This window comes from Talpa occidentalis, unplaced genomic scaffold (genome assembly GCF_014898055.3).
Source record: "Talpa occidentalis isolate TD23 unplaced genomic scaffold, MPIMG_talOcc4v2.1 talOcc4.14, whole genome shotgun sequence".
NCBI classification, from domain to species: Eukaryota; Metazoa; Chordata; class Mammalia; order Eulipotyphla; family Talpidae; genus Talpa; species Talpa occidentalis.
The window spans coordinates 8,744,275-8,770,627 of record NW_023601433.1 but is presented as its reverse complement, the minus strand read 5'-3'; the positions used below and the strand labels follow the sequence as shown (position 1 = coordinate 8,770,627).

General features: G+C 38.3%; 2 long non-coding RNA genes across 9 annotated transcripts in view; both read left to right on the top strand.

The window, feature by feature from the left end:
* The window catches only part of LOC119244320 (uncharacterized), a 201,484-nt gene extending 191,839 nt beyond the window's left edge, over nucleotides 1-9,645 (top strand). For 4 of the 8 annotated variants that reach the window (XR_008551647.1, XR_008551641.1, XR_008551645.1 and 1 more), the window contains one exon: nucleotides 7,625-8,341. This is a non-coding gene — a long non-coding RNA (uncharacterized LOC119244320). Of the gene's footprint in view, nucleotides 1-902; nucleotides 1,766-3,080; nucleotides 3,373-7,624; nucleotides 8,342-8,798; nucleotides 8,816-9,522 lie in introns of those variants that run through there. The other 4 variants (XR_008551642.1, XR_008551643.1, XR_008551646.1 and 1 more) reach the window with 4 other exon arrangements.
* A 135-nt stretch (nucleotides 9,646-9,780) lies between these two features.
* LOC129145710 (uncharacterized) lies at nucleotides 9,781-23,720 on the top strand. Its single transcript, XR_008551650.1, has 4 exons — nucleotides 9,781-11,711; nucleotides 12,028-12,092; nucleotides 20,512-20,578; nucleotides 23,023-23,720. It is a non-coding gene; the product is annotated as an uncharacterized LOC129145710 (long non-coding RNA).
* The last annotated feature ends 2,633 nt before the right edge of the window (nucleotides 23,721-26,353 follow it).

Here is a 26,353-nt window from a genome sequence, read left to right as displayed (position 1 = left end):
CACTCCTTGTGCAGGCACACTGTCCACCTTCCTGGGAAGAACTCTGGTTCTTGCAGACTCCATCGAAATCTTGGTCCACCTGATCTTTTTTCCTAATTAATTTATTATTTTATTTCTTGCATCATTGTTCATTTTTGTGCAATATTTGATTTCTCCCCCCAGAGGTAGTCTGCCCCTCTGTGCCACCCTGTTGGGCCACCTGATCTTGGAGGGAAGTTCTCTGTCCTTCTAGGATGTTGAGCATAAGTCATCAACTTGCAGGGTGGACTTGTGAGTGAATGGAGAGAAAAATCACCATTGGGAAGAAGTTGAGGGATAGTCCATTCAAGTTCTCAGAGGAGGTGTCAGCATGAAGGGGATCATAAGGGGTTATTTATGCTCTTCTGGCTTTGAAAAGCAAGGCATAATGCAATGTTTATTCTAGCAATGGGTCTATGAAAGAACCCTCACTAGCATGATGATTGTTGAGTTAACCTGGCCCCCTGACACAGCCCTGCTATTTCTAGGATGCTGAGAACACACATGCTGATATGTCTTAGCATATTTCTTCACATTATTGAGCCAGTCATCTTGACCACAACCTCCAGGAAGCACGGACCTAACATTTGCGAGAAAAGCACACGTGTTGCCTCTCTGGTTAGCTATGAATAGCAAAGGCTCCCCTTTGCTAGATGTTCCTGATGTAATGCATCTTTATCCAAACTCCAGCTCCCCCTCCTAAGTATATGCAGAATAGCTCACATTCTTCCTTTTCCTTTTAGAAGGCGGATTAGTACCACCTGTCTCAGCTGACATTCGTGGGATTCGGCAGGAAAAACAGTCTTAGGAGGAGAAAGCTCCTTTGAATGCAGTATTTTAGGATTATTTCTTTGGTTGCTAAACTGCTACCTTTGTATTCAAAGGTGATGAGACATTTTCTGGCTGAGAGACAGACATCCCAGAAAGGTGTCAAGTTAAAAGAGGGTTGATGAAAAGATCTGAGCCCAAGGCTGGCTTGGAGGAGGGTAAGCGATTGATTGCATTTTCTTCTTACTGTTACATTTGAGGGCAGGATTGTGGTCATCACCTCCTGCCCCACCCCACCCCTTCTATGGAAGGTATTAACCTGGGCCCTCTCTCCAACTGGATCTTTGCCATCCTGCCCTGGCTGCTCAGTGGCTTCCTCTATGTAGGGAAAATGGGAGAGCTGCAGTGACGGAGGCTCAAAGGGCGGTTGCCAAGATCAGAGCCCTAAAACCTGCTCTAGGATTTGACAATCAACGGGGCTGGCATCATGGACTGGGCATGTAATTTTCCCTATCTGTGTGTCCTCCATTTGTAAAATGGAGATGACAGAATTCTCTCTTGAAATTGGGAAGATGAATGATTTCATGTTTTGTGAAGTGCTTTGAGATTCTCAGATGAAAGGTGTTACATAATAATTATAAAACACTTTGTTCTTACATCGTGCCTTTTTTCCAGCAAGCTCAAACTACTTTACAAAAATTATTTCATTAATCCTCATAGTATCCCTCCGTGGCAGGTGGCAATTATTACCCTCCTTCATAGCTCAGAAATCAGGGACACAGAGAGATAAAATGACCTGGCCAAGGTAACACAGGAGGTTATTGATAAAATTATCAGTTGAATTCAGGTCTCATTCATTGATTCATTGATTCACTCACTCATTCACCAGATGTTTACCCATAACTATAGGCCAGACACTTGAACTACTTGAGAGGATGTGGTTTAAAGGTAAATAAAAATGTTTTTCTCCTTCCTTCCTTCCTTCTTTCCTTTTTTTTTTTTTTTTTTTGCCATTGAAGAGCTTGGCTTAGTCTACTTGTCTGGGTAACTGAATAGCTATAATGAAGTATAGCAAGCACTATAATGAAGTATAGCAATCAGGTAGTATGTTGCAGTAATAGCAACAAACTTGTACCTTATCCAGCATAGGCACCAAAGAAAAAATAAGTGACTTTGGTTTTTCTAAGGGGATGTTTTACATGGGAGTCCTGAGCCAGAGAAAGAAGCTGAAGAAGCATGTCTCAGATAAGAGCCTGGAAGGGCATGGTGAATCTGGGGTGTGGAACCTACTCAGTGCAATGGGAAACAAAGAATATTTTGGACAGGGAAGTGGGCAAAGAAATTTGAACTTTATGCTGAAGGCAATTGGGATTTTTTTTTTTAACTTTTTTTTTTAAAAAAGATTTATTCATTCATGCATACAAGAGCTGGGGTATAGGCCAGAGATGCGGGAGGTGAGAGGATTCACCAGAGACAGAGTGGGGAACAGAAAAGGCAGACTGATGAAATACACTGCTGAGGGGAGCAGCGGGCGAGACAGGAGAGGTCTGCTGCACCATGTGGGTAGCTCCCTGGCTGGCCGGGGAATTGAACTTTTCCTGCAGAGGCTGCGGAGTGCTTCGTAGTGGGTGCTTAACACCTTGCACCACAAGAGAGGCCTCAATTGAGAAGATTTGGTCATGGTTCAAGTAGTAAGAACAAGGTCAACTTTATATTTCGAAAATTGCTTTAGTGGCTGAGTATTAGAAGATTTGGATATGAAAGACACTTGAGACCAGAGACCAGGGAAACAGTTTTCTGATTCAAAGTGAAGACCATTTAGTCGGTCAACATGAACTAGCATTCCAAAGCTGTTTTGGAATTCTGCATATGGTACTTCAAGAAAACAGCTATAACAACACTTTCATGGCTAGGATGTTTTCTCATTTCAAGAAGCATAGAAATGTCTTAAAAAACAAATCATCTAAAATGCAGCTTTTCAATGATGGTACAGTGATTGACTGTCACTCTTTCGTGCTGAAATCCATCAGGCAAAATGGTTAAGTCGACATCAATTACTTATTATAATAGAAAGAAAGTCTTTGTTATACTATTTGTTAAGTATCTCTCCAAATTAGATACAAGAGAATGATCTTCAATGCAAACGAGTATTCATTTTTATTTCACATGATAAACTATTCTGTGATTAGACATATTTATTTTTATTTTTACTCATCATTGTAACTATATAGTCAGTTCTAAGAATGGTTTCCTGATCTTGTGTGTTTTTTTCCTCTTGTCAAAATCTCCCTTAGGCGTCTGACACAGAAAACACTGAAACCATTTTGTCTTCATCAGAGAATCTCCAATTTTTTTTTCTTTCAAGAATGGATGAATGCAGACCCACAGGCTACCTGTGTGGGTGGAAGTGGACAGTCCACATGACATTCTGTCCCAGATCCCTTAATCATCACTATTCATGGATATTAATGAGCTAGGAAAAGGCATTCATTCCAACTATTCTACAAATTAAAGTTTATGTTCCTGACACATGCCTGGTTAAACATTTCTTATCCTGTGGACATGCAGTAGCTACATCTTGATGAGTTGACAATTATTTCATTTGGAATGTATATTGCATATATATATAATGTATGTTGCATTTATATATATTGCATATATACTGCAATATATATATACACTGCAATATATATATATATGTGCGTTATTTGTCTTATAATGAAGACATAATATTTGGCCTTAAGTTTAATAAGTGTTATCAGTTAGGATAGGCAAAGTTATGCTGCAGTAATAAACTAGGTAGAATGACTTCAACAGTAAAGGTTTAATTCTGGCTCATACAAAGTTCATTACTGATCTGAGTGATTTCAGAACACTATGATCCTGGGGATAACCCTGAAATTCACCTTCTCATCAACATGCACATCACTGATTGCAGGAGCAAAGGCAAGAGAGAATCCAAACACTGGTGATTACAAGCTTCCACTGAGAAGATCTGCATTTCACTTCCACTCACACTTTACTGGTCAAAGCAGGTCCCCTGGTCATCACACCTAATTTCCAGTGGACTGGGGACTACAATCTTTCCATGTATCCAAATAGGGAACTAAATATCAGTGTACATTGTAAAATTTGCTGAAGACTTTTCTGGTGTCCTTCAAAGTAATTATTTTTTTTTTCTTTGAAAAACCATCCATTTTCATTTAGTGAACTTATATTTTAATATTTGAAAACCAAGTGACTGATTATATGTGGTACTCCTGGAAGACCTACAAGTATTAGTAATTCCATTGATTAAATTTAACCTGCAATACAAATCTATTGGTTAATATGTCACCTAATAGTGTAATTTTTTAAGGATAGGGGGACCAGATTTCCCTTTTTTTCTACATTCTCACCTCCTAGAAGATCTGCTGGCACAGAGCAGGCACTGAACACCTTCCCATGGTCTTTGACATGAACAATTTGTACTTCATAGACCCCTGGAAGTAGTCCTCGACAAGTAAGCTAGGATCATTTTTCTCTAAGGAGAAAAAAAATCCTATTTTATTGTGGTAGAAAGTATTCAAAATGTTCTGTACTTGAACTTCTGATCAGTTGTCTAATTACACATGAACAAAAGCTAAGGTATCCAGGAAAGTGAAATAACTCTTGAAATCATTTTTCAACCTAAGTTGGGGTGGGGTAGAGTTCATTTGTGCTGCAAATAGTGGGGAGGTTACAAGGCAATTCTGCTTGGAAATAAGTCAGGTAATGAACTTAAAGAAAGCGAACATTCCAGGTGGAGAAGCTCATTGTAAGTCATGATAATTTAGGAATCATTCATAAAACTGTCTTTCTGTACCAAACTTTCCATATTTGTTAAATCTATCCTTAGGTATGTTAAGTCCATGAAACTTAAATCCATTAACTATAATACAATTCTTAAGAGTGAAATGATTTGTTCACTTCTTGAATTTCATTTCCCTATATCTAGTACTTCTTTCTCATCTATTTAAAAGAATTCCTTCTCCTCTTTGGCAAGGATATCCTTTGATGGTTTCAGCGTGTTTACATGATGAGCTACAATCCTTACGTGGCATCTCTACTCACCCTCCCGACCCACTGCTGAATCCTCATCACCTGTGTTATGCACAGAGGTGTCACAATCCCTTAGATACAGAGGCAGTAGACCCCACACTTAACATGCTGTGGTTTAGCATCTGTGTACGAAGCACGCATGCAATCATTTTTCCTTGCTATTTTAGAACCTCAGCCCCTTTGCACCTTCAGTTTTGCTATCTCCTATCTGCTGGTTAGGGGGAGTCCCTATGGTGGGTTCAAGGTGAGGTCAGTGAGTTCCCTTTGGTATATATCTGGAGCACCAGGGGATTTTCTTTCTTTCCTTTCTCTCTTGGATCCTAAAAGCCAGCAAGGGGCCTTGGATGGAATTAGAATACAGTGGAAGCTGCCTCTTACGGAGATAGAAGGGGAGGGCAAAGAAGGTCAAGTAACAGTTGCAGGTGTGGGTGTGCCCTAGGGAGGGTCCAGAGGAGGGAGGCTGGAGGGGAAGGTACAAAAATGCAACCATTGCTTTGGGACCGTGTTTACAGATTTAAGATTTCTTGTCGAAATGACTGAACCTGCGAGTGCCTAGTGGGCCACTTTGGGTGAGCAAAACTGGCGTTGCGAGAGGAACTGCAGGGCATTGGCACTGGAGTGGAAGTGGAGGTGGAAAAGGCAGGGTTTCAGGAAGATGCAGGCAGTCAGGGCACCCCGACCTGAAGACTGGAAGGTGGCCAATTGCACCTCCAGAAGTGACTTTCCTAACAGCTTTGGCGGTGTCAATTGGAGTTGTCTCAACTGGGTGGAAAATAGGCAGAAGGGAGGAATAGATGCCAACAGGTCAGGGCATCTGAATTGTTGCATCTTTAAAAAAAACACAATTATTTGTTTTTCCCAATTTGTGTATATTTGAAAGTGGTTTTGGGAGGCAGACCTCTGGAGCTTGGTTAGTGAGGACACACATATTTTAAGCTATGTTATGTTACACTTTATGGTCATGCCCATGCCTGCTGTTCTGCCTTTTTTTTTGCTCTGTGCTGTTTCGTATGTGCTGCATGTCGATATAGTTCACTCAGAAGTCATTTTTCATAGCTATCTGTGTCGTATTTAGTTAAGCTACTACATTTGAGTTGGCATGTATTTAAATTTTAGAGTTGGTGATCTTTCTGATTTTAAAAACTGTATAAATTTACATAATGTAATGTAAAATGTTTACATTAGATACTAAATTAGATACGAGCTAAAGGTTGCCCTCTTTTCTCTTGCTCTTAATTCCCAATGGGTTGCAGCCCCCAAACTTGGAGATTTCTGAATCCCAGCGCTCATCTCCAAAATCATCAATCCCAAGAAGGTGATTTTCATGTAATAATTTTCTGCTCGTAGTTTTAACCTCTTTTGGTGCATTTCTATTATTTCTTTGTCCTTACTGGTGGTTACACCAGCTCCCAGTTTAATATCATTTGCACATTTCATTAATATGTGGCTTACTCCCTCTTCGAGATCCTTAATAAAGATGTTAAATTAGATTGTATCTGACATTGACCCCTGGGGCACTGCAGTGCTTTAACGATATCCCGCTTTCCTGTCTGCAGTCTATCGAGTTCTTGCAGAAGGGCATGCAGTGTGGCTTCAACCTGGGATAAATCTTCAATTTTAATTCTAAAGCAGAAGTCAAGTCATGTGGTTTGGGATAACTTGACATTGCCAGAACATACTTGTAGTTGCTAGGAAGTCATATTTTAGCAATTAAGTACAGGTTTGCCAGAATTATATGTCAGATTGCCAATCTGCTGACAATTACAAGAGATAGTCTCTCTATTCTGCTTAATGCATTTCAGTCAAACTGCAAAGGGTCTTGTTTTTTAAAATGAAACTCAGCTTTTTTTATTTCAAGACTAGCAATCACCTTTCACCAGCTTTTAAACAGCATGTCTCTTCTGTGTTGCAGAGCAGAATTATTAAAAGACTCTTGTACCCAGACACCCACAAGGACAGGCCTCAGGGAGACTTACCAGGTGCCCCGCTGAGAAGCCAGACATGAAATCAACTTGCAAATTTCAAGCATTTACAAGTTCTTCTTCCAAATTGGCAATGTTTATTATTTTTTAATAGAGAAGGTATAATACCATACAATATTTTTGGCACAAAATTTAACTCTTTCATAGTATTCTGTGTAATCAGAGAAACTATATATGTATATCAGATGCAAAATGTCTTCCAATAAATTGTGGAATGATATCTTGAAAATTAGGTTGCATTACCAAGTCAAACAAAATTCCTATAAAGTGAAATTTACCATGGTTAAATGGAATATATTCTTTAATCATATCACCAGAAAGCCTTCTAAATGGTGACTCCAAGTGATCAACTATTTTAAAAGTTCTATGTTAGACATTCATATCAACTTCACTCACTATAACTTAAAGCGAACTTCCTTAGTATTGCAAAGATTTTTGACCTCATCTTTTTTTTTAAAGATTTATTTATTTATGCATACAAGAACTGCGGTGTAGACATGAGGTGCGGGAGGTGAGAGGATTCATCAGAGAGAGTGGGGAGCAGAATAGATGGATCTACTGAAATACACTGCTGAGGGGAGCAGTGGGTGAGACAGGAGAGGTCTGCTGTGCCATGTGGGTAGCTCCCTGCACGAGGATCAAATTCGTGCTGCAGTAGCTGTGGATTGCTTCATAGTGCTGACATTTAACACATTGTGCCACCAGGGGGGCCCAAAAAAACAACTTAATTCTTTACTCGTTAAACTACGTTAGATTAAGATCAGTCTTTCCTCTAGATTGTCACAGGGCAGTGTCAGCTGTGACCTGGGGATCGTAACACACCAGAACCCAGCAAAATACCACACCAGAACATTTCTGAGTGAATGATGGAAGAGAATGAGATGATGCCAGTCATAACTTCTTTGAAGCTGCAAATTAATTTCAAGTGAGTTAATGACTACTTATAGAAACAAAAGGGTAGATACCATTTTTGATGATATCTAGAGCTATCTAGAGCTATCTAGCATTGAGATTGACCCATGGATCATCTAGAAGACTCTCCTAGGAAATATGTTAAAGAATTGTAGTATATGATTTTGGAATAAGGCTATTTTTGTAAATGTAAGTGCCTCAGTGTTTATTCTATTACCAAGGTAAGTCCATCCATCCCAAGTGCCAGAAAATAAAATATGTATTAATGGCAATGAAGTTAAGGTGATATGTATATGTGTATGTATGTATGTGTATATATATATATATTTGCTATCAAATTAGTCCCTTTTCTTATTTGAGGCCAAATAAACTTTACCAAATCGGTATTTGTCATTTAAAATTAATATTCATTTGCATTACATCTCTGTAACAGTTAGCTTCTGATGGATGAGAAAAAAATTGTTTTAGTTGATAAGCATTGAATTAAACTTGGTCAAACAATCGTTAATCTGATCCTCTTCATCATGGTGAATCTATCTAAGGTTTAGTGAAAATCAAATTTTTTCAAAATAGTATAGCAAGTGGTAAGAAGATAACAGATTTTTATCTCTATGATATATTTGGATTTTCAAGATTTATTTAAAACTTATTTGGTATAAATCAGTTTACAACTCAGTCTTACATTTTTCTTCGAAAGTGAATATTCAGCAAATTGCTATGATTCTAAAGCAGAATAAGCATTGTTTAAATTTATGACTGAGAGTTGGTTTTATGAAACTGAAGAGTTTTTCTTAAAGGCTTTTATTATAAGTCCTTATTAGAAAGTGGTGTTCAAAGTAACTTTTTTTTTTTTGCATCCAATCTATACATGCACATAAAGTTGTTCATTGCCTAGCTTAACAATGGAAAGATAAAATGGACCATTCTGAACTAGAAGTTCAGAGATGATATCAGTCTATGAAAATTTACAGCTCAAGCTTAGGGCTGTTGGGGATGAAATCCATGGATTTTAAAGAAAGGCTTTTCTTTTCTTCATAGGTGGTCAGTTTGTGCAACAAGTAAAATATCCCACTTTCAGAGGTAAACAAAAAAGATAAGGAAGAGGGTGTTCGTGTATTTTTTTGCCTTCTGTAAAGTTCAGATCATGTATCATATCTAATGAGCTTGATAAAGCACAGCAAGGCAAATGGGCTGCCATTCATCATTTTTCCCATTTCAAAAGTGACAGGCATACCACAGGGGGAAAGTCTTAATTTTGTAACAATAAAAATAAAGTTGGGAGGTCAAATAATCACATTTAAAACATTATCTGTAATGGAAGCTTAACAATCCCATCAAATACAAAATCTGTCTTCTTATACTGAGAATTTGTTTGGTTAATGCTGTACCAAAACTTCCCACCAATGCCTGGAAGCCAAGCATTTGATTTTTGTATTAAATCCAAATTTGGGGGAAAAAAAATCTGTGTAGAAATCTTTTCAAATGTTGGTGGATAATGGGCTCATATTGTGAGAAACAGACCCAGTGTTTGCAGTTGCTTAACAGGTACCATTCCCTTTCTTGCTGACCTGGTGAATGCTGGGACATAAAATATTGAAAGGTCTAAATGAAATCCATTCTATAGCGAATTGTTAGCAACTTATATTAATATTCTGAGGATGTTTGTTCATTTGTAGAAATGGCTCAAAAAATACCACCTCCAAAAATGCATCTTTTCGTGCTTCCACCATTTTCTTTGGAAATCAACTTTATTATCTTATAGCATGGACCTGAGCCTCTTACATCTCCCAAGGATACAAGAAGAGTTAGAAACCAACTGAATAGCATGAGCTATAATCACATCTCTAGTGCCTGCAACATCCAGCCTTGTCTGCAAGTAATAGAAGGTGGGTGGGGGTCTCCCTGGTGGCTCAAGGGGTTAAGCACAGCACTATGAAGTGATCCACAGCATCTGCAGCACGAGTTCGATCCCCAGCCAACCGGGGAGCAGCCCACATGGCTCAGCAGACCTTTCCTGTGTCACCTGCTGCTCCCCTCAGCAGTGTATTTAGTCAGTCTGCCTGTTCTGGTGAATCCTCTTACCCCCTGCACATTTTGCCTGTACCCCAGTTCTTGTATGCATAAATAAATAATTTTTTTTTTTTTAAGGAGGTGGATGCAGCATGGTTTGTAAGAAAAAACAAAAGATAATGTCAAAAAATTGCTAGTTTTGGAGCCTCCCTGGTGACTCAAGGGTTTAAGACACAGCACTATGAAGCTGTCCATAGTCACTGCAGCAGGAGTTCGACCCCCAGCCAAGCTGTTGACCCACATGTGTACTTTGGTCAATTTGCCTGTTCTGTTCCCCACTCTATCTCTGGTGGATCCTCTCATCCCCCACACCTCTGGCTTATACCCTTGTTCTTGTATGCATAAATAAATCTTTTTAAAAAATTGCTAGTTTTTTACAGGATCTCAAAACTACAAACCCACATTTGATCACAAAATATGACACTTTTATAATGGCCAAAGAAGGCAATGATTATTAAGAAGCCCAAGGATCATGTTTATTCAAAATTATAATATGCATAGTAATGGACAACTAATAGGGAGGCTCTGGAGGCCTAGTAGCTTTTATCTGGCTTTGAATATGTAGAGTCCATCTACAAGGTTTAAAATATGGAAACATATTTGAATTTAATACATTATGATTCAGAAGACCCTGAATCTTTACATTGAGATATCAAGGGTCAAGGGCTCCAGGTTAAGATGAAAACTCTTCTCTATCACTTTATTTGCCCTTTAGAACATATTGTATTTGGTAGATTGTCGGGGGGCAGTCCTGTGGGAATGATAGTAATTGGGGGAGCAGTGGGCGAGTCGGGAGAGGTCTGCTGCACCATGTGGGTTTCTCCCTGGCTGGGGATCAAACTCGGGCTGCAATGTCTGGCGATAGCTTGATAGCGCTGTCTTTAACCCCTGTGCCAGCAGGGAGGCCCTGTTGCTTTTTTTTAACTTACATTTCTTCTCAACGTTTTCTGTATTTTGTGAAATTGCAAAATGGTTTTGAATGAACTTGAACCACCATTTACAATCATGGATTTCAAGCAGAAGAGGAAGAATACCATGAGTTTTCCCCTTCTATTAAATAATATTAAGAATAGGAATAATTTTAACAAGCATAGTAGAGTTTAACATCCCTTGAAGAAGGATCCGTTGCGGTCATGTTGAAAGCTTTCCTGGAGATGGGAGGCTAAACGCAGGTTAATGCTTTGTACACATTTCTTTATGTAACCACTGACTGGTTCTCCACAATTTTATAAAGACAAATTGGGGCTTTTTTCGTTGTCAGGGAAGACTAGGATGGCATACTTGGCCACGGCATGATCCATGAGTTAAAGACGTTATTATTTGCTCTTTCCCATGTTAGGACTTTCTCCAGCATTTCTGCTTGTCTGCTATCTAAAGAAATCCCAATCAAGACACCACTAATCAGGGCTCCACATAGGCTCCCTGATTCTTTAAGAATGGTAAAAGATGAATCCATCAGTCTTGAACACCAAAACTTCATCACTCTCTGAGGTGTGGCCTGAACCCAGAAAACAGCCTCACAGTGGCAGGAGGGAATGCTTCTTAAGCTGAAAGTCAGAGGCCTTTGGGCTGAGATGGTAAGGTCTGGTGTAGGGATTGGGATCTACTTGGAGAGGACTCTGTCCATTCTGGAAGGGTCTGGGTGGGAGTGCTTGCTAATCTCTGAGCTGTTCTGAGCACCCAGATTCCCTGCTTCCACTTCTTCCACACTCTGCTATCGACAGTAGTAAAATACAGAGTGTCAGGAGGCAGTGGAAATTCCCCAGGCCGCTGGGTTCTTCTTGGCCTAGGTGAACACACAAGTTACCTTCAGGCAGAAGAGTAGAAGAAAGGGACCCAATAACACACGTATGGAGAATCTACATGAAAATTCATTCCAACGTAAGTGGGACAAGCAGGGGACTCGTAGCCTGTGCTAAGGGCCCTAGTGGTATCCAGGAGAGAGTGGGCACTGTTGTGACCAGGAGGGGATAGAGAATGACTTCATGGGACATTGCCCTGCTTTCAGTTAGGTGGTTAGGTTTCTCCTGAACAACCACAAAAAAATATGAATTTAAATATGAATTAATTTAAATATGAATTTAAATATGAATGAAGGGGGAGGGGCCTCGACTGATCTGAGCTCCACATACCAAGGTGAAACCTTGGGAAGGGCCTATCTAGACATCTTGGTAAAAGCCTATTTGAATCCTTACAGGGGGATGATCCTGTAAGAGCAAACCATGCTGGTTCAGTCTATAATGTCACATCCACGAGGAAAAGGTAAGATGGGACCAAGCTTTATTCTTTATTTCTGGCTTGTGGAAGTGGGGGAATTATCAAATATTTGGGGTCCTACTCATGGCGGTGGTGAGGATAATAATTTAGCAGAGTGTCCCTGTTGTTTAGCAGAAGGCAATGATCTGGCTGTGAGCCGTCAAGGACATGACATTTCCACGCTGGACAACAGACAACCTTTAAATGATCTTGGGAGGAAATGGAGGCCAGTCAAGGTGTTGTAAAATACCTAAATAAATAGATCTATATTTCCACATTTCCTTTTGTGTTAAAAAGATTACTTTAAAACCAAACGTATTTAGTGTTTCTATATGAAACCCAGGAGAAGGCAGGGTCCGGGCCTTCCTGGGGAGAGCTGTGGACGCTGTGGCCTCGAACTTTGCTTAACGGTGCTTAGGAGAGGTATTGATTTCAGGCAGCATTTAACTGCCACTGAGGCCTTTTTCTTCATTGCTTTTGCTGCTTCATGTTCTTCTACTCAGAGGGGTGTCAGAAAGTGGGTTTCAGGTTTTGGCCTGCTCGGCCAGGGGAATACTTGATCTACCCTTTAAAGCAACTGGATTTTTGCTACTCGAATATGGGCAACCTAATTACACCCTGGTAAATTCTCTTCAGTCTACCAAACACAGAAAAAAACAGTGACAGAATCTGAAAGGCCAGAAAAGAGAAGAGTCCCTAAGACCTAATGAATCCAAACTAAACACCTCTCCACAGAAATGTCAAACATTTCTCTTAGCACAAAACAAGGCTTAAAGAATTCCCTGCTTTTGTCTCTGGCCTAATTCCTTAAGCAGAGAGGGGGATTTTCCGCTGGGAGTGTTATTTCACAAAGAACGAAACAGCAAATAAACAAAAGACTCTCAAAGAAAGAGAGAGTATAAATAAAATTCATGACTCTTTAAAGAGTTTACACTGAAAGAATGTGGAGGATTATTTACAATTAAAGCATAGCCTCTAGAATACAGTTATTATATAGATAAAACAAAGAATAAGAGTTCATTTCATTTTGTTCATAAGAAAATGCACCTGGATACTCGCAGCATGAAGAAATCAGGAAAATTCACTTTCAAGATCTGTCTATTGCTGTTTTTTTTTTTTTTTTTTTTTGTAGAACATACATTTAAAACTTCTTAAATGTTTAATAGAACATTTTCTAGTTAACTTATACCTCATTATTTTTAAAGTGTTGTGATTGTGATATATGTTGCTATTTGATTAAAAAAACAAAACAAAACTAACTGTTCAAAGACACAAGTTCCAAGGAAAAGTCCAGTTGTGTTTGTATTTAAAAGAAATTTTCTACAATTAACAAACACCTTTAACATAAAGCTTTCCAGTAGCGAAAACATTCCTTGGGTTCAACAAACGAGAACTTGTAAGTTACTAAAGAAACAAGTGTGAATTAAGAGAAAAGTAGGAGAAAGAACAAATTTAGAACTCTCTAGTCTCCTGGCAAATCCTCTGATAATACAATGGGGTAGTTAGTAACAGAAATGAGGTTAGAGAAGGGGTAAGATGAATACAAAACAAATGTGAGATTGTGGTATTAATGTAATAGGCAGACAGAAATAAATGGTTATTAAGATAAAGAAGCAGAAGCGAATGAAACCACTTGATTATAAATTATAGAGCAATTAGTTCTCTTTTCAAGTGTGTGTGTGTTTACTGGACATTTAAATTCTTCTCTGAGTGTGACTTAAAAAAGAATGTCGATAGTAATGTTAAAAGCTAAGGCAACAGAGCCTTGCAGACAAACGGACCTTCAGGCGGAGTTCTGGTTAAAGTATGGTGTTGGAGGGTTAAGTCATGGCCTGGGAGATGGGGCGAGGATTTAAGCGCTGGCAGAGTTTGCAGCAAAGTTTAGATTGAGTCTTACCCTGACGTGCCTGTCTCAGTGAAATATCTGAAACCGTTGGCCCCAAGAGATTAAAAGAACAGTGCTTATATTTAGCATCTGCTGCCCCCAACTCCAACTTTGCTACTAATAAAATTCAGCACTATGGAAAAGAATTTGAATTCCAGCTGGGCAGTTTTCAAAATAAGATGAAAAGTTAAGCAGGCAATTGGTGTGTATTTAGGGCTGAAAACACCTTGCCCCCTAGAAGACTTGAAGGAGTTAATCCCTTCTCAAGATAATCCACTAAAGAAGCATCCTTCATTATGATGTAAAAGCAAGGATCAGTGCTGGGCTGTCTAACAATAGACCCGAGCACATTCTTCCCAGGTTAGAAACAGAAGCTGCTGGGATTCCAGCTGAAAAATAGAGCAGGACTTTTCTCTTATGTTAAATATTCAGGATGGTAGGAAGGGGGATGATCTATCACATTAGAGTTCTCCTTAGATAGTTTTTCCCTGGAAAATAATCTTGCCGATTGAAAAAAAAAAAAATGGTTGGATTGTCGTGACAGGAGTAACTTTCTAACTCTCCAGCCACAGCGTTTGGAAGCACTTTTGATTTCATACAAAAGCAAATCGCAGATTAGATTGTACCTATTAGTCCCCAGCCACCCTCTCCCCGCCACCGTACACATTCAATGAGATAAAACCAGCCATAAACTTTGACCAAAGCTACATGCTGAAATTGTTATTGGGTCAGACTTGATCCTGGGAGGTATTATGGTTTAGTCTTACGGTCAGATTTTATTTTTCAGCGATATTTAATCGTTTTGCATAAGAAATAAGACAAAGTATTTAATGTTTATAAGTAAATCAATTTTTAAAAACCTGATTTTAAAATCTTATTTTTTACTACATTTTAGTACTTTCATAGTCTGGGTAATATAATTTATTGTTTCTGGTAGTTTTCAAAGTATTGTATAAGAAGATAACTTTAGAAGTAAAAAAAAATTCCTCTAAAGATCTGGAAGATAAATCGTGTCTTAGGTAAATCAGGATGGCAAAAGTTGGCCATCACAGCCTATCAGAAATGTTTTCTTCATCTTTTTTTTCTTTTATTCAAGTGCAAATATATTTTTGAAGTGTATTTGTTAAAAAACTTCATGCTTACCAAATGAAAACAAGACAGGGGTAGATATTTTCTTCTAAAGTGTGTTTCAAGTGGATTCCACTGCGATTCCTGGTTCCTGAACGTGCCTATGTTTTACAACAGTATCTGCTTGGGGTTCCTGTGTGCAGTCCTGCACAGCTGGGTTCAGAGAACCCTGAGCTCTGAACGCAGCCCTCAAGTTGCTGAAGGTGGGCAAGCCTTGCCCTGGGGCCCATGTCACAGTGGTGGTTGTAAGTCAAGAGGGACTCCTTAGAAAAGGAAGAGGCCACAGCTGCTGTGATTTAATTTGGATGGACTAAAAAACCACCAGGAAGCACTGGTATGACTTGAAGGGAAAAAAGCCTGTATGAAATATCAACAGATGCCCTTAAAATATGCTCAAAACCCTAATATATGGAGAAATACCAGAGGTTAGTATTTTAAACAGACTGTTATTAATATTTAATTTCCCTGAGAAGCATCATGGAGAGGGAAGGGGCTTTGTGGTCAGAATTCCAGCACTTACCCATGATATGATTTGCTTCTGTGTCCTCATTTATATTTTATGAGACTAGCTATACTTGGACCATGGGTGAGTGCAAGGATTCCTAGAGACAAAGCATCAAAACCTCTGTTACTGCAATACAGTGGCAGTAAAGAAGGGAGGCCTGAAGCTTGGCAGCCTCCAAGTGGACCAATCACGTGACCTTGGACAAGTCCCTTGTCTTTCTAAATCAGAGTTAGCTCCTCTGTGAAGTGAGAATGGTACTGATTCACAGAGTTGCTGGGCGGATAAAATAAGCAGTCCATAGATGACCCAGAGCCTGGCCTATAATAAAACTTCAGTTAAGGCTGAATAAAAACAGTGAAAGGATGCAGACATATTGCAGATTGTTAGAGATGTAAAAGATGCACAAGAAAAATTAGATTTTCTTCTTTCTAAATATATGCTTTTTATTTTAAATATGTGCTTTTTTATTTTAAAAAGTCTTATGAAAGGGACTGCATTACTAAAGGAATGAAGGCATTACTAAAGATGTTGATCTTAAAGTCTAAGCATTTCTCCTAACTCATAGACCTGCTACTGAATTTTACTAAAAAGTTAATAAATAAATTAGTGTGAACACGTTTCATGTATTTATTGAGTTGCTACCTATTGTGAAAACAAAGCCAGATGTACATACGATTTGCTTATCACCTACTGTTGCCTCATATAGTCCTCTTAACTCTTATGTAAAATAGAAATATGACTGCAGAGTCTAAGCTAGAGGGCATGGAGGTGGAGTGGGTAAAAGGGGGAGGCGACATGCTAGTATATGGGGAAAGACTGTGGGTACTTGGATGGTGACATTCATATGACGAGGTGTGAACCTGATCCCCTAAGCCATAGAGTGTTATAAACCAATAATATCTCGTTGGGATAAAATGAGGAGGGAAAAAAATGTCAACTTTTCTTCTGCAGTTTAAAAAAAAAATCATCCTAGATTCTGCTTTAACAGATAAGGCAAAGCCAGAGGTGACACTTCCAGGCTCCTGCCCTGGATGTTTTCTCCATGAAGGCCCGAGGGTGCACTGAGGTCTTGTTCCACTTGGTTCTCCAAGGCCTGGCATCTGGGAGATTTTAGGAGATGATGTGGGTCTGGACTGCTTCACAAATGGAGATTTACCAGTTTTATGAATGGAGACTCCTGACTTCTACTACTATTCTGTCTGATTGATTTATCATCTGTCCATCCATCCATCTGTCTGTCCATCCATCGATCCACCCATCCATCCATCCTCCATCCATCCATAATTCCATCCGTCCCTTCATCCATCCATCCATTTACCTAAAAACAACAACTCTACTTCTCTGACTGGAGGAAATTCCTCTCCCAGGAAAGGGAATTCTGCTAAGGCCCTAAATATATGGTATGTGCACCTGCCACAGTACAAAATGTTCTACAGGGGAATGACCTAGACTTCTGCCTTGGAAAAGAACCTTGGTGTTACTTAGGAAAACTGTTCCCAGGCAAGCAGGTCAAAGACCCAAAGAGGAAATCAAAATATTTTTCACCATTCTAGAGCACCCTACATTGGATGGATATTCAGTAACTACTAGTTGAACTGAATTTATTTGACAAATGAAAAACAAAAAATTGGATCAAAAATTTTCTTAAGTTTAGATGCCTTCTTGAATTCACAGCTTAATCAATAATGATTTACAGATTAATTATTCCCTAACTTTAAGTCAATGTTGCTTACTTGTTTTGCAAGCCTTTACTAGGCACATAAATACTTTCCTCTTTAATGAAAACGAAGCTGGGCAGTCTGTGCTTTCTCATAAAATCCCATTTGATTCACAAATGTTTAGGTTTCTGTTTAGGCTTTTCAAAAAGTCATTAATTTATTACCCCCTTTTTTTCTTATCTTTAAAAAAAGAAAAGGCAATGGGAAGAAGATCTTACTGGCTAGAGGAGAGGACAATTTCCTATAAATTGAATCAATCATAAAGGTATTTTGGCAGCTACAGGCTAATTTGGGGGGAAATCGGTGACCCTTGTTTCCATCTGCCACACAAGCACAGATTGTGATCTCATCTGGATGGACTGTCAGCTGTGGGGACCCCAAATCACAGATGAAGTAGGAAGAATATTGTCCATATATCATAACAGTGGGACATTAATAATCATCAGAAAATGTCCCACCTCAGATGTTTACATCTTTTGTCATCAATCCCTCTTCTTAGAGATTGTGCATTTATAGATAGGTCTTTTGCTTATTTATTTATTTATAACATATGTAAGATGTCATTTATTTTCGTCAAATCAGGTATTTTCTTTTTTTTATTTAAACATTTTATTTTATATAATTCTTACATCTTTTTTCATCTTTGCACAATGTATGCATTTTCATTTTGGTTATATTCCCCATACAATTGCACCCCCCCTTATTTTGACTCTAGTCCTTCCTTTCCCTGCCCCTCCCCCACCCCAGTGTGTCTCTGGTTTATAGTTGCTTGTTGATTTTGATTTTTACTTTGTATTGATTAGTCTTTTCCCTGGTCTCTTATTTAGGTTTTCTAAATTCCTTTTATGAGTGAAACCATCTGGTATTTTTCTTTTTCTTTCTGACTTATTTCGCTGAGCATGATCCCTTCCAGCTCCATCCACGTTGCTGCAAACGGCATGTGTTTATCTTTTTTGATTGCTGAGTAATATTCCATGGTGTATATGTACCACATCTATTTTTGGGCATCTGGGTTGTTTCCAAAGCTTAGCTATTGTAAATAGTGCTGCTATAAACATAGGGGTGCAGGTGCTTTGGAATTACTGTTTCTGTGTCCTTTAGGTAAATACCTAGGAGTGGAATTGCTGGATCCTATGGAAGCTCTATGTTTAGTAGGTCCAGAAATCTCCACACAGCTCTCCACAGTGGTTGGACCAGTTTGCACTCCCACCAGCAGTGCAGGAGAGTCCCTTTTTCTCCACAACCTCGCCAACATTTGTTGTTGCTAGCTTTTTTAATATGTGCCATTCTCACTGGTGTAAGATGGTATCTCATGGTAGTTTTGATTTGCATTTCCCTGATTACAAGTGATGTTGAGCATTTTTTCGTATGCCTGTTGGCCATTTGCATTTCCTCTTCAGAGAAGTTTCTTTTTAGCTCTTCTGCCCATTTTTTGTATAGGTAGGTCTTTTAAATGTGTTCTTAAAGAGAGTAATAGAGTTTTCAAAGAAGAGCCATTATTATCAATAACAGAACATTTATGCCCCATAATTACTATTGCTTGCACCTATATTTTGAGACAAAAAATAAATACAGAAAAAAATCATATTTTAATATTTTCTAGTTTAAAAAATGGTTAGTTGAAGTTTGTACCGCAAGCTGCCTAACAATTAAGATGTTTAAATTCAATTTAAATATTAAATTATAAAAGCCACAAGGGGCAGTACTAGGGTTATTTTTAATATCTAAAAAATTAAAATGTTTTTGATAATTACAGAAATATCCAAATAAAATCAAATTTTGTAACTAAGATAATTAAATGATTAAAACTAAGAGTCATTAAAAAAATTGTCTTTCCTATAATTTTGCACAGTTGATGGAACTTCTCCAATAATGTATGTTCCTTGGTAAATATACCTTATCAGCACATAACAGTTTATTTTTAGGTCAACAACAAACCCACAGACTATATGGCCCTCATAACCATTTCTTTCTCTTATTTTTTTGGGTGGTGACATATAAGATCTACTTTCTTAGCAGTTCCCAGTACAATACAATATTATTAATAATAATCATCATGCTCTTCATTGGATCCCCAGATTTTATTCATCGTATAGCTAGAAGTTTGTATGCTTTGACCAATATCTTCCTTTCTGCCATTCCCCAGTGCCTGTGAATGACCATTCTAGTCTCTGTTTCTATGCTTTCAGCTGTTCTAGAATCTACATATGAGTGATAACATACAGTATTTGTCTTTCTCTGTCTGACTTATGTCACTTAGCTTTATGTCCTCAAGGATCATCTCTATTTTTGCAAATGGCAGGATTTCCTTCTTTCTCATGGCCGAATAATATTCCAAGTTCATTCATTCATCTGTTGATAGATACTTAGGTTGTTTCCCTATCTTTATATTGTAAATAATTCTATAATAAACATAGGTGTGCAGATATTGCTTTCAGATTCTGTTTCCATTTGGTTATATACTCACAGGTGGGATTTCTCGGACATAGGATTGCTCTATTTTTAATTTTTGAGGATAGTCCAGACTGTTTTCCATAGTGGCTGTGTCAATTTGGATTCCTGCTTATAGTGAAAAATGTCTTCCTTTTTTTCAAATACTCATTAACACATCTCTTTTGTTTTTGATAATAGCTTCTTTAACAGGTGTGAGGTGATAGCTTACTGTGGTTTGGATTTATATTTCCCTATTGATCATGTATTTCCCTAAACTGTTTCAGGTACCTATTGGCTTCTTAAATATTTTCTTTGGAATAATGTCTATTCAGTTTCTCTGTCCATTTTTTTTAAAGATTTATTTATTTATACAAGAACCGGGATACAGACCAGATGCGAAGGAGGGTGAGAGGATTCACCAGAGGCAGAGCAGGGAACAGAACAGACAGACTGATGAAATACACTGCTGAGGGGAGCAGCGGGTGAGACAGGAGAGGTCTGCCTCACCATGTGGGATTCTCGCAGGCCGGCAGGGATTGAACCCGAGCTGCAGAGGCTGTGGACAGCTTCACAGTGTGGTGCTCAACCGCCTGTGCCACCAGGGAGGCCCTCTCTGTCCATTTTTAATTGGATTATTGTTGACATCTTTGGCTCTTGAGTCAGATGAGTTCTTTGTATATTTTAGATATATCAACTTTGTAAATATAGTTTTTGCTTTTCTTATCTTTGCTTTGGCATTTTTTTGTGTGTTTTTAGGTAACAAAGTTTCTGGAAGAATACTTATTAAAATGTTATCTATTTTCTTCAAGTGGAGTAAAATCAGGTAAGTGAAAATGAACTATTTGTAGTTTCCACAAAGAATATGTCCCTGAGTGAATGTTTTTAGATTTTCTTTACAGTCATACTTTTGGGTAAATTGAAACCATATCCTAAAGAACTGTAATATATTGTGTGCTTTCCAAATTTATCCTCATCACTTCAAGTGTATTTGTGTGAAATACTTTTTTATAGTACGAATTCCTGTTTTTAATAACAAGCAATTCTTGTTCCATTTTCCACCCTCTTTCATTCTATTTAGAAGGGGAATGGACAGGAGTACAATATGAGGCCCTCATACTTTAGATCTGGGATCTTGTAAAACTTTTCAGGAATTTACTTTCACTGTAATAGAGCTTAAGTGTACTGGTGCAGGCATCAAATGATGCTGCTGCTCAGTTTAATGAACATTATCCCTCATTCTATTAAGTCTCTACCATATAACTACAGTCAATTCTATCATCTAGAACACATGGCTAACTCCTAGTATTGTAAGTACAACTATAACTGTTAAATAATGCAAAACTCAATGATTTTTTTATATAAACTAAAATATGTACACATGGTTAAGCCAATGATTTATTAAACCCCATTTTCAGTAATACTAATGCCATCTTGAGCATGTCATTTATCTAGAAAGTTAGCTGGCAAGTGCACCCAAGGACAACATATATCTTTAGAAACATTTATGATGCATGCTCTCCAACAAACCATGTCAATAATGTCCTTTGAGTACTACCAACTGCTAATAATTGCTCTTGACCATAGGATGCGATGTTCAGAAAAACCCAGGAGAAACACACACACACACACACACACACACACACACACACTTGAAAAAAATCTTCATCACTTTTCTCTATCTTATTTTTTACTTGGTTTTATATAAAAGCCACATGTGACCTGTGCCAACTTAAATTTATTCAGAACCTTTGGTTTTCTGTTTGGCTGATACAAACATACAAGTTGTCAATATAATCGTATGTTCTCTCCTGTATAAAATGGAAAGAGTCACATGAAACTAACAGAATTAGAACTTTCTGGATGAATTGGCTACGCAAACCAGGGTCACCTTATGAACCTGATATTTTTCCATGAAAGGAAAGATTCCATTGTCTCATAAACCAGGTGAGAGTGCCTGTGTTTCTTTACTTGGTCATGCCATCCTCCTACCCCCAGAGTGGGCCAGTGGGGTGCACTTGTCTCCAGCCTGTCATGTTCATCCTTCAGTATTATGGAATAGGCCTTTCATACATGGGCTCAGACACTTTAGTAGAGGAAGCAGTGGCAATGCTTCCTAGAAGGAACTCCTGGGTCAAGCAACAGTCACCAGTGCTGGCTTTTTGCAGGGCCATCTCCCTGACAATTTCCATTAAACATTCCTGGGCGTGTACTGAATATTTTACCAAAGATAAGCATCCAGAATGCTGTGCCTGCAGAATGAAGGTTTTCCCCCACCTGCTTCGGAAATGAGTGACAAGAATTTTATTAGTCAAGGAGATGTCTATTGATGTAACGCAACAGTGATTTTATTGCTGCCAAAGTGGGGAGCTGTATTGTGTGTGTATTTGTTTGCTTTTAATCATTCTCTGGTACTCAGATGGATGGTATATAAATGTAAAGATTTTTTTTAGCTTGATTGTTCGAAAACATAAAGGAGTAAAACTTAATTAATGAAAATCAGCCTTATTGGTTAGCGAGTCTATGTTGAAAAGCTTGGTGATAATACAAGAGATTTTCTTATTAATTATTAATACCAATCATTAGTTATTATATCCTTTAATCTGAAAGGGAAAACAGAAGCCTGACATTCAGCACTAACAATTGCTTTTGTGCATTTGAGTATTTATAGAGAAGGTGCATCAAGGATCTTGAAGGCTGTCTTGTCCTATAGGAATGTCCTATTCCTGCATTTTTGGACATTAAAGGTCAAGATGACTTCTTGTCTTTAGAATGTCATCCAGACATTGTCTGAAATGACTCATTTCTTTCCTTCCCCCCAATCCACAATGCTTGTTAATCAACAACTTTTGAGGCATCTCATTTTTATACCAATTATCTCTAAGTCTTAACGGCATCGCTTTGGTACCCAGCATACGTATCATTTCAAGTTTCAGTTCTCAAGTCTGATAAAACTAATAAACCCACACTGCCAGAGGTGGCACATTAAGCTGGTAAAATGGTTTTCATCTTAATTGGATATGAGCACTGTTATCGCTAATAACCCCAGGATACTTCTAATTGGACTCTCTCTCTCTCTCTCTTATTTTTGAAACACTAATCTCATTGACCAGTCTTAATTCTCCATCTCCCACTCCTTGAACCCAAATCTTGAAAGGTAATACAAAAATCTCCTAATTTCATGAGGTTGTTTTGGTATTATTCTTTTGTCTTAAGCTAAAGATGGTAAACAGTCTTGTAAAGATAAATGTGTCCCTTTTAACTTTTCAGAAAAAAAAGAAGTTGTGGGAAGATGATGCTGTTGACATTGTAATGATGTCTTGAATTCACTTGACTCAACTTCAGCTTCACCTAAGGATAGCTTCTTAATTTTCAGTAATTTAAAAAAGACGATGGTCTTTTCTGTTGAATTATTTATTGTAATTTTAGTGTAAGTTATATAACCAAAGGAAACTTTTAAAAGATATTGTATAAATACTAGAATGCAGCTTCATCTAGATTTTACAAATATTGGTGAAACTATATTAAAATCATAGAAATCTGAATGTCAACATTATAGTCGAGATGAACACACAGGAATATTAACACTTAATTCTGCTGTTCCACAATGTCAATTTGAAACTAAATTTCGACAGGCAAAATCAACTCCTGTTTTCTTTTTACTAGTCTTTTTAGACTCAGTAGGCATATCACGGTACTGAAGAAATAAGAAAAATAAATTAAAGTCTTAGTGTCACAAAAAAGAATAGAAAAAATTCTAATTTCACAAACAAGCACTCTCCAATAAGTGTAAAAACGGAAGCCTGCATATGCTGTATAACTGTTGAAAATATCATGTGAGTCATCAACTGGCAGAAAGAATTCATTTTTAAAAAATATAATAATTTTTTTCTAAACCAATAAATGTTTTTTCAGCTGTGTATGGGTCTCTATAATTATTATCACTGTTCCTATATAATTGAAAGCCTTTATGTGGCTATCATTAAATAATTACTAATGTGTGATAGAAATGCTTACCAATTCTCCAATCTATATAGTGATAACTGGAAAAAATATTTATATTTATGTTTCTGGCAATTAAGTTACTAATACCTGGAGCACAGATGAAGGTAGGTCAAAGGACTTTCATCAAATGCGGTTTTTCTAATATCAAAATGACAGTGACATCACAGATGCCTGTAATGCTGACTTTGAAAATTACATTTTTTTTTAAAGATTTATTTATTTATGATGTAAGAACTGGGGTACAGGCCAGAGGTATGGGGGTTAGAGGATTCGCCAGAGACAGAGTGGGGAACAGAACAGATGGATTGACTGAAATACACTGCTGAGGGGAGCAGCGGGCGAGACAGGAGAGGTCTGCCGCGCCATGTGGATCACCTCCCTGGCCAGGGATTGAACTCGTGCTGCAGTGGCTGGGGATAGCTTCATAGTACTGTGTCTTAACCCCTTGAGCCACCAGGGAGACCTCAACTGTCAGTCTTGTTTGTGTACATCACAAGGGTGATGATGGTGGTGGTGATTTTAGAGCTGGCAAACATTTAGTACTTCTGGAACTTATTCTTTGTTTCTTTTCATTTAAAAGACTGAAATGACATGATTTCTACATGAAATTTTTCATGTATATCCAGATCTCAATCCAAGAAAGGGTGCTCTTTGCCCCCTTTTTGAAGGGAGATGATAGGGAACAAACTCTTCAGACCCTTTCTGCCTCTCACAGTGTGGTCTGGGGTACCTGCCTGCTCTCCTGTCAGCCAACCCAAACTAGGAATGTAGCAGTAGAATCAGAAAAAAGTGGTGATGGAGACAGAAGGGCATTTTCATGGATTTAGTGTTGGTAGTAGGAAAAGAAAAGCATCAAGGACACACCCAGGTTTTTAACCATTTACAAACTAGACATGGAGGACACTGCCTTAGACGGATATGCATGGAATTTTGGGATGTGGGACAATCTGAGATCTGATTGACGTTGTTAAATTTAAGACAGATGTTTAAGGTCTAAGCAAAGATTTCCAGTGGGCAGTTGGATACATGTATCTGGAGTTCAGCAGAGAGGCAAAAGCTGAAGTATAATAATGGGGGTCAAGAGCAGGTAGACAGTGCTTAAAGCCAATGGACTGAATGAGACCCCAAAAAGAATATATAGTAGTGAAGAAAGCTAGGGTGATTAGAATTGACACAGGGGAAGAGGATCACGGTGAGGGAGTTGAGAAAGATTGGCATGTATGGGATACTTTAATGCTTTTTGAAAGCAGCCACCCAAGGGCTCCCAAATTGTATTTGCACAATCACTCAAACATCTCACCGAACACATACTATTGAACAGCATTGAGTTAGCTTAGGGGCTATAAAAATTATTAAGACTCACCTTCAACTGGGAATGAAAGATAGAAGCATAAAAGTTTGTAGTGAAGTTTATTAGCTTGCTTCACTTCTCTAGATTATAATACTGCAACCTGTTGCCTGATGTCTCAGCAAAGACAACTCAGACTGGCTGATGGATTTCCTGGTCCTACTGTTCCCTCTCACAGGCCCCACTCTGTTGAGACAGCATTCAGCTACAGACATGTGGGGTGAGTAACTTGAAGATCTTTAAGAGATCACACACAGTGTGCTGAGGATGGGAAGGAACAAAGTGGCTGCAGATCATTCCCTGAGCAGTGGAACAAGTGGGGTGTGGTGTGGGGTGTGTGTGTGTGTTTGTGTGTGGGGGTGTGTTCGTGGGCAGAGATCTGGGGGTTGGGGTTGTCTGGGAATGGAAGTCTAGCTTGATTTTCTTCCATTTCCAACAGACAACTTGTAATTCTCTCTTCCTTCCTGGCCACTGTGTCAATCCCACCAACTTTCCCTCTCCCCAGCCTCCAGGTCCTCCAGTAAGGTGGTTTGGGGGACTTTACCACTGTTTGGGAGAATATGAGAAAGTTCACCTTACATTTGGTCCCCAATGAAGCAGTCCCACTAGTAAATCTTCTGTTTTTAGGAACAAATAATCTTCAAGGGTTCGCAAAGGAATTGCCTCTGCCTGATTTTGTTTTTAATACCTGATGCCTTCCCCTTAAAGTACTGGATATATTTCTATGTAGAGAAACAATATTCATACCTCACTATTCAGACACATTTAACTTACAAGATATGTTCACGTTCATGCTTAACTTGGAAGTTAAAAAAATAACTGTGCATGGAGATATTTTTAATTGCTACATGCCTAGACTTATTTTTTATTTTTTTTCCCAGGAACTAGTATTCATTATCAAAGTCATATTCCATATCAACAGGACACACAACTACAAAACAATACAGCATACATCGCAATCACAAAGCAAAACAGTCATTAAGAAAGTAATTCAGTTTATCCCCAAAAAGCAATTGAATTTTTTTTAACATACTTTAAACATCCAGCCAACAAATTTAAAGGGTTAACAAGAAAAAGTACAAATCCAGAGGTCTGGTATTGATGTTTAAAAAGGCAACTGCTTAAGCATTTCTATCAATTTGAACATCAATCTCTCGACCATTCGGCCTCACCCCATTCATCACCCAGCAGGCTCTCAGCCACCTATGGAGACTCACTCTTAGCCACACCACACCCCTTGCACTTGCC